The sequence below is a fragment of the Tenrec ecaudatus genome, chromosome 7 (genome assembly GCF_050624435.1).
Source record: "Tenrec ecaudatus isolate mTenEca1 chromosome 7, mTenEca1.hap1, whole genome shotgun sequence".
NCBI lineage: Eukaryota > Metazoa > Chordata > Mammalia > Afrosoricida > Tenrecidae > Tenrec > Tenrec ecaudatus.
The window spans coordinates 25,123,381-25,130,998 of NC_134536.1; positions in this window are offsets into that span (position 1 = coordinate 25,123,381).

Consider the following 7,618-nt stretch of genomic DNA (forward strand, 5'->3'; position numbering starts at 1 on the left):
GTAGTGATAGAATATATCCATATGCTTAAGGAAAACAGTCAATACAAATATTATTCAAACTGACATACCAACTACTAGTGCTCAAAATGAAGAAACTGAAGACTTTTAATAAATTCTGCTGTCTGAAATTAATCAAACATGATTAAGATGCCTTGATACCTAACTGGTGATTAGAATGTGTAAGTTAAAGACAAATGAGAAGTTCAGTTATTGGAAAATAAGGCCTTGGGGACAGAAATGACAAAAGAGATTCCGTCACAGAATATTTCGAGACCAATGACTTATTCATTAGAAATAGTGTTTTCAACAATATAAACGGTGTTGTGAAAGTTAAGGTTTTTTTGTGCCGATAAACACATGTGGGATTAATTGAAAGGCAGAGAGATAAATGGCTCAGCGAGCCTCACCTATGTGGTCTCTGGTTCTCTGATGGTCGGACCAGTGTGCCGCTGCCTTAGCTGGCAGGGCTCACTTCCTGCGAGACATCCCTGAGGAGAAGCCACATGGACCTACTCTGATGCAGCCCTGGGTGCTGCAGCAGCTGTGTGGAGATCCCTGCCAGCGCTGAGATGCTTACACGCTCACTGATTCAGCTTTCCTCCTGCAGTCGGCAGCATAGTGTGTGTTTTGTGAGATTGAGGAGGACTTTGTGGATCGGTGTCGGACATATGGGCTAATGCTGGACTTATGGGCTTGGGCAGGACTGGGTTGGGATCCTTTCTTAAAGTACACTTACCCTTTATATAAAACTCACTCTTATAAAATATGAGTGTCTATGAATTTTGTTTCTTTAGTCTACGTAGACTAACACAGGTGTCAATACAGGTGAGCCTCGCTAGATGTAAGGAATCAAATAGATTATTATCTGTGGGAAAGGACAATGGAGAAGTTCTATGGCTTCATTTAGGAAAAAATTCAGGGGATGAATGTGAAATAGACTACCAGATCCTTATATGCAAGTTCAAGTTGAAGCTGAAGAAAATTAAAACAAGTGCACAGAAGCCGAAGTTCAACCTTAACTACATCATACGTAATTTAGAGACCATCTCAGGTGGAGCTGACGCACTGCACGCTGATGATCAAATGAGTTGTGGAAGAATGATGGGGTGACATCAAAGACACCACACAGAGAAAGCAAATGGCCATTAACAAAACAGGACAGAAGTGACCAAAATGGATGTCAGAACAGATTCTGAACTTTGCCTTTGGAAGAGTAGCTAAAGAGATCAAAGAGCTACCCAGAAGGCTTCACTGGGTGGCTCGAGAAGACAGAGCGCTATAATGAAATGTGCAGAGATCCTGATGTTAGCAAGTCAACACGGAAGAACACACTTAGACTTTCTCCAGCTGATCGAAATGATGAAAAACGTCAAGCCTCAACTGTCGCTGCAGAATATTGCCCTGGGCAGCGCTATGTAAGTCATTGTCCCATGCACCCCTCATTTCCAGATCTCTGTCTCACCTGACCACGTGACACAGCGACTGCAACAATGGACTCCAGACTTACAGGAACGGGCAGAATGAAGCAGGATTGGCCAAAGGGTCTTAGGAATTGGAGCGAGCAAGCAGCCGCCACCACCTCCCTAGATGGAAACTGACTACAGGGGTGTAGAACAGAGAGTCCAGAGTGGGCCCAGCATCTCGCCTGTTGCAGACCCTCCTCAGGTTCCCTGATCACTGGGAACCTTGTTTCCAGTCCTAACAAATGGTCTTGATCACTAAGTTCCAATAAAGGGCTCTTCTCGTTGCTCCAGAAAGCTGGAGCCTAACTATGACCCTGAGACCATAGGATTTACTGTCTCTTTCTTGTGAGCCTTCATCTTGAAGTACAACTCAACTTCCATTTCCAACAGCCTTGTGGCAGGTTTTGAACTGGTTCAGCCATGGCTGATGAATCATGTGTTGATTACTTATGATCCACTCAACCTGTGTATCTCTACTGAATATTTATAACAGCTCTATGAGGAGGAGGAAGAGGAGGAGATCATCCTCTCTACTGTGCAAACGAAGAAGAAATTGAGGTTCGTTGGTAGTGGTCATTGTGCTAATTCCAACTCATAGTGACGCTGGGAATTACAGAGTGGAAGTTCTCCGCAGGGTCTCAAGACCTTGGCTGTTCAGAAACAGACTGCCAGGTTTCCTTTCAAGGCACCTCTGGCTGGTTTGAACCACCAACCTGTTGACAGCCACCCAGCATGTAACATTGGTGCCACCCACGGTCGCCACATTTTGGAAGAGTAAACTGAGTCTGAGAAGGGTTAATAATGTAGCGCCTTGGCCAGTGACCGTCAGAGCCGCATGCAAAGCCCCGCCTCTCTGCGTGCACAGAGTAAACTGCGTCTGAGAAGGGTTGATAATGCAGCGCCTTGGCCAGTGACCGTCAGAGCCGCATGCAAAGCCCTGCGTGCACAGAGTAACCTGCTAACCACCATGCAAGTTCAACTCACTAGTCACTTCCCTTTCTTTTTGGACAGAATAGTTTCCTTTCAGCTTTAGGTAGGAAAACGAGTGAGTTTGTGAAGAAGCCCATGAATGTGAGTCTGCACATTCCTGCTTTTTCTTGTCCCTGGGAGTTCTATTATGATGGTCCCTTTCATCATCTGAAGGGCCATGGCTGGCACAGTGACAGAAACGCGGGGATGTTGGGAGATCCAGAGTTTTGGAATCTCGGGCAACAATCAATATGCTAATCACATAACAACCCTCAAACACTTTTGCAGTCATATGTCCAGCAGCCTGGGAGAAATCCTCTCCCTTTCTATCGCTGCATAGGGAGGACACAAAAGAAGACTAGTTCCAGGTTAGTGGGGGGCCTGGCAGAACCCCAACTCTATTCTGTCCTCACACCCAAACCCTTGTCTCGGGCCCCTCTCCTGTCATTTCTCTGGATTAAAAGGATCAAATCTCAGTGGTGGGAATGCCCAGGACGCCTGGTTTCGGTTATGAAACGGACTAGCTCAAAGGAGCAAGAATGAGTGTTGTTGAGGGAGGGGGTGCTGCGGGCAGGGGTAAAGACAAGAGGTGAAGGCTGTGATGGGGGCACGAATAAAGAACTGAGCAACTGCCTGGGTAGAAAATGACCAGCGATCTGTGAGAGGGAGCATGAGAGGTTCCAGTGGAGAATGGGAGTGGGCACAGCCAACGAGAGACTGTGCCAGACTGTGCCATCTGGGGTCTGTTCCAGGCTCCTCTCCAAAGGATTTTCTCTCCCTCTCATTTTAAATGTAATATGTGATTCAGAACATAGTGTATATGTATATGCATTTTGCATACATATTGTTGGAAGTATCTAAACTGAAAACCCATTGAGGTTGACTTGATTCTGATTCATGACCACCCCATAGGTTATAGGGGTCCTCAAACTATGGTCCACGGGCCACATGCGGCCCGCCGAAGAAATTTATCTGGTCCACCAGGTGTTTTTGCTGCCGCTGCCTGTCCTGCTTAGCAGCCGACTCATCCAGTGTGCATAGGAGTTTGTTCATAGTTTCTTTCTTTTTTTTTTTTTAACTATAGTCCGGCCCTCCAACGGTCTGAGGGACAGTGAACTGGTCCCCTGTTTGAAAAGTTTGAGGACCCCTGGGTTACAAGGTAGAATGGCCCCTTAGGGTTTTCTTATCATCTTTACAGAAGCAGTCACCAGGCTGCTCTTTCATGGTACTGCTGTGTGGCTTCCAATGGCCACCCTTGACATTAACATCTGAGGGCAAATTGGGCATGAGCATGCGCATACGTACACACACACGACAAAGAGTGATTGTACATAGAAACATTGCTTTTGGGTAGATTCGGGTCATTGGCGGCCCTGGGTGTGTCAGAGTAGGACTGTACTCCTTGGAGTTTTCATTGTTTGAGATTTTGCCAGGCCTTTTGGTGGAGAGCTGAGCTTATTAACCATTTGTGTTAGTCCAGGTAGACCAGAGAAGCAAATCCAGGGAGATTCACATATGATAGGAAAGAACTTTATATTAAAGAGTAATTGTATATTAAGAAAACATCCCATCCCAGTCCAGATCCATAGTCCATAAGTTCGATACTAGCCCATATGTCCAATACCAGTCTATAATTTCCTCTTCAGGCTCACCAACAGATGCAATGCCACCAAATACAGGAAGATGACAGGCCAGTGGGTGGAAAATCTTGAGGATCCAGTGGCAGTAGAAGCACCTTGGTGCTGTCAGAGGTCTCCACGTGGCTCCTCCAGTTCCAGGGCTCTGACTCCATCCGTGTAGCTCCATGTGGCTTGTCAACATGAACGTCAAGCAGAGAGTGTGTTTGTGTCCCACCTCAAGGGAGCAAGATAGGAATTCCCAGAACCCTCAGAGAAGCCATGCCCACGCAGAGGCCTCATTAGCTATGACCTGATTGACAGGCTAGACTCCACCCCTTCGTGCCAGTTGACAGGAGATTATGTAACTGCCAGACCACTGGAACCAAAGTCCTTTGGTTTTTCCCAGGTTATTTTTAAACTGGTAGAATTCATGTTGAAATGGAGTGTGAGGAAGCACACAGTAGGGAAAACAAGTTCTAGTCCTAACACAAGAAAGGAGAGAGGGGTTTGAACCTTGAGTAGGAGATTAATACAAATTCCCATTATTCTCTGAAGCACGTGTTGCAGGTGAAAAACCAATGTCCCTCAGATTGCAAGGTTTACACCTGCATTCCGTCCACAGCTAAACACAGAGACGGTCCTATGGAGAGCGGATCTGAGAATTTAAGCCAGTTTGTTGTAAGGCAGTGATTCCTGTGCTGCTGTGCTGCCGGTCACTGCACTGGGCACATCTGCTGCATAAGACCTCTTGTTGAAAAGCAAGGAGGTTACTTTGAGGACAAAGGTGTGCTTGACTCAAGCCATGGTCTTTTTAATCGTCTCATCTGCATGTGAGAGCGGAACCTTGACTAGGGAAGACCAAAGAAGAATCGATGAGTTTGCATTCTGGTGTTGGTGAAGAATATGGTGGGCTGACAAAAGAACAAACAAACCTCTCTTGTGAGAAACGTGACCATCAAGCTCCTTAGAGGCAAGAATGGTGAGACTTTGTATTTTGGACATGCTGTCAAGAGAGACCAGTCTCTGGAGAAGGGTTCGTGCTTTGTAAAATAGGCAGCAAAGGAGAGGAAGGCCCTCAGTGAGTTGGGTTGACAAAGTGGCTGCAGCAATGGGTTGCAAACATAAGAATAATTATGAGGACGAGGCAGTGTTTCATTGTGTTGTTCATAGGGTGCGATGAGTTGGAATTGACTCAACAGCACCTCGCAACAACAACAAATGCTGGAAGCTATGCAAACGGTATCGAAGGGGCATCGAAGGCCACCAGTCACCCAAACTTAAACAGAATAGAAAGAGAGGCCTGCTGGCCTACTTAAAAAATTTGGAAATGAAAACTTTATGAAACACAACAGAATATTGTTTGGTTTGCTTGCTTTGAACAGGGAGAATTCACTGGAAGGGGACTTGAAGGTTGGTGAACTAGAGGACCAGGAAGAGTGAGGGAGGTCCCTGGGGAGAGGGATGGACGCAATAATTGCAGGATGGATTTGAACTCGCTCATGATCTTATGGATGATGTAGGACTTGTGTTCTGTATATCTGCTCCTGATTCAGGTCTGGTGGGCAAAAAGGATGATCATCTCCATACACATGAATCCATTTCTCAAAAAGAAACATCTCAGCACACAAAGAAATAATGTCTTATTGTTAGAAAACCATTTTTACTTTTCTATTAAATTATTTTTAATAGAAGATAATGCATTCAATAATAATTTAATAAAAATAATTTAGAATAATGTAAGTCAATTACTGTACCACATGGAGACACCGTGGTGGGGTAAGCATGTGCTTCAGAGACATACCTGAGAACACTGGCGTCTGAGTGCCACTGATCAGACAGGGCTGTTGAGACGGTCACTCATATTTCGTGAGCCATAGTTTCCTCATCAGTAACATTCCAGGTGCTATTAGGTCATGTGGATTGCAACGTTTGGTGACCCCAGGGGTACCTGGTTAGAACTGCGCTCTGTAGGGTTTTCATTGACTGGTTGTTTTGGAAGAAGGTCAACAACAGGTCTTTTGTTTAATATCCTTCTGAATGGACTTGAACTCCCAACCTTTCAGTTAGAAGCCGGATGCTTTAACTGTTTACACCACTCAGGGACTCTCCTCACTAGTACTGAGCTGATCACAATAAGGATGCTTTTGTGGCTCAGTCTCCCATGAGAACTAATGCCTTTCTCTTCTTCCAAAGACTCGATGGTGTAGGCCCCTCTCCCAGGCGCAAGAATGCATGGCTAATTTTGTCAAATGCTTTTCCTGTATCTGTTGAGATGGTTGTACACTGTTCTCTGTTATTAGCTAAATATGGTGAATTATCTGAATTGGTTTTTCTAATGGTGAACCAACCTGATCGAATGGGATCAATTTCACGTGTACATAGTGTGATATCTGTTTAATATAGTTCTGGAGTCAACTTGACAATGTTGTGCTCAGAGTGTTTGGTCTCTGGCCTTCCAGCATATTGGTGTATAAGGTTTTCCCCTTGAGCTCTACTTGGTGTAAATGTTATCAGGAGTGTGCCCCCGAGATCATGAGGCTTCAGGCAAATAGTTGTCGCCTGACCACTGACTACAGAAACTGTGTGATGAAAAGTGTCGGATAAGAGTCATGGGCCTTGGTGAGGTTTGGGGAAGAATTAGAGAAATTCGTGCAATAGAAACAATTATGTGTTTATTATCTAATCAGTGTACATCTCTTCATAAAGCCTATCTCTCCAAGGGAGGCCCAGGGGCCATTTTCCCCTCAATTCTTTATTATCCAACGAATTCCTGATTATATTTATAATCATAAGAAAATACAGCCATAGAAGCCTAAATACAGACATGTACATATGTAAATATATTTATGATTATGGGGGAAATAGACTTATGTGCATATATTTATAGGTTCAGTATTAGGGTAGCAGGTGGACATTGGGTCTCCTCGCGCACACTCCCTCAATACAATAGCACCTTGCCCAGCTAAACGGTCTTTCCATGATACCCACCTTCCCGACATGATCACTGAAGACAGACATGTGTATAAGCAAACGTGGTGAAGAAAGCTGATGGTGCCCGGCAATCAAAAAGATATAACGTCTGGGATCTTAAAGGCTTGAAGGCAAACAAGCGGCCATCTATCTAGCTCAGAAGCAACAAAGCCCACAGAGAAGAAGCGCACAGCCTAAATGAATACAAGGTGTTGAACGGACCAGGTAGCAGACACCAAGGAACAAAAACCATCATTGTGTGATCACCTTCCTCACATAATCGCTGAAGACAAATGTGTGCATAAGCATGTGTGGTGAAGAAGGCTGATGGTGCCTGGCTATTGAGAGATATAGCGTCCGGGGACTTAAAGGCTGGAAAGTAAACAAGCGGCCATCTAGCCCAGAAGCAACAAATCCCACATGGAAGCAGCACATCAACATGTGTGATCATGAAGGGCCAGGGGGACCAGGTTTCAAACAACAAAGGCGGGGGTGGGGGGTGGAATCACATCACCGTGAATGAGGGTAGTGCGTGATGGGGACCCAATACCCATCTGTAGACAGCTGGACATCCCTTGCAGAGGGGTAGTGGGGAGG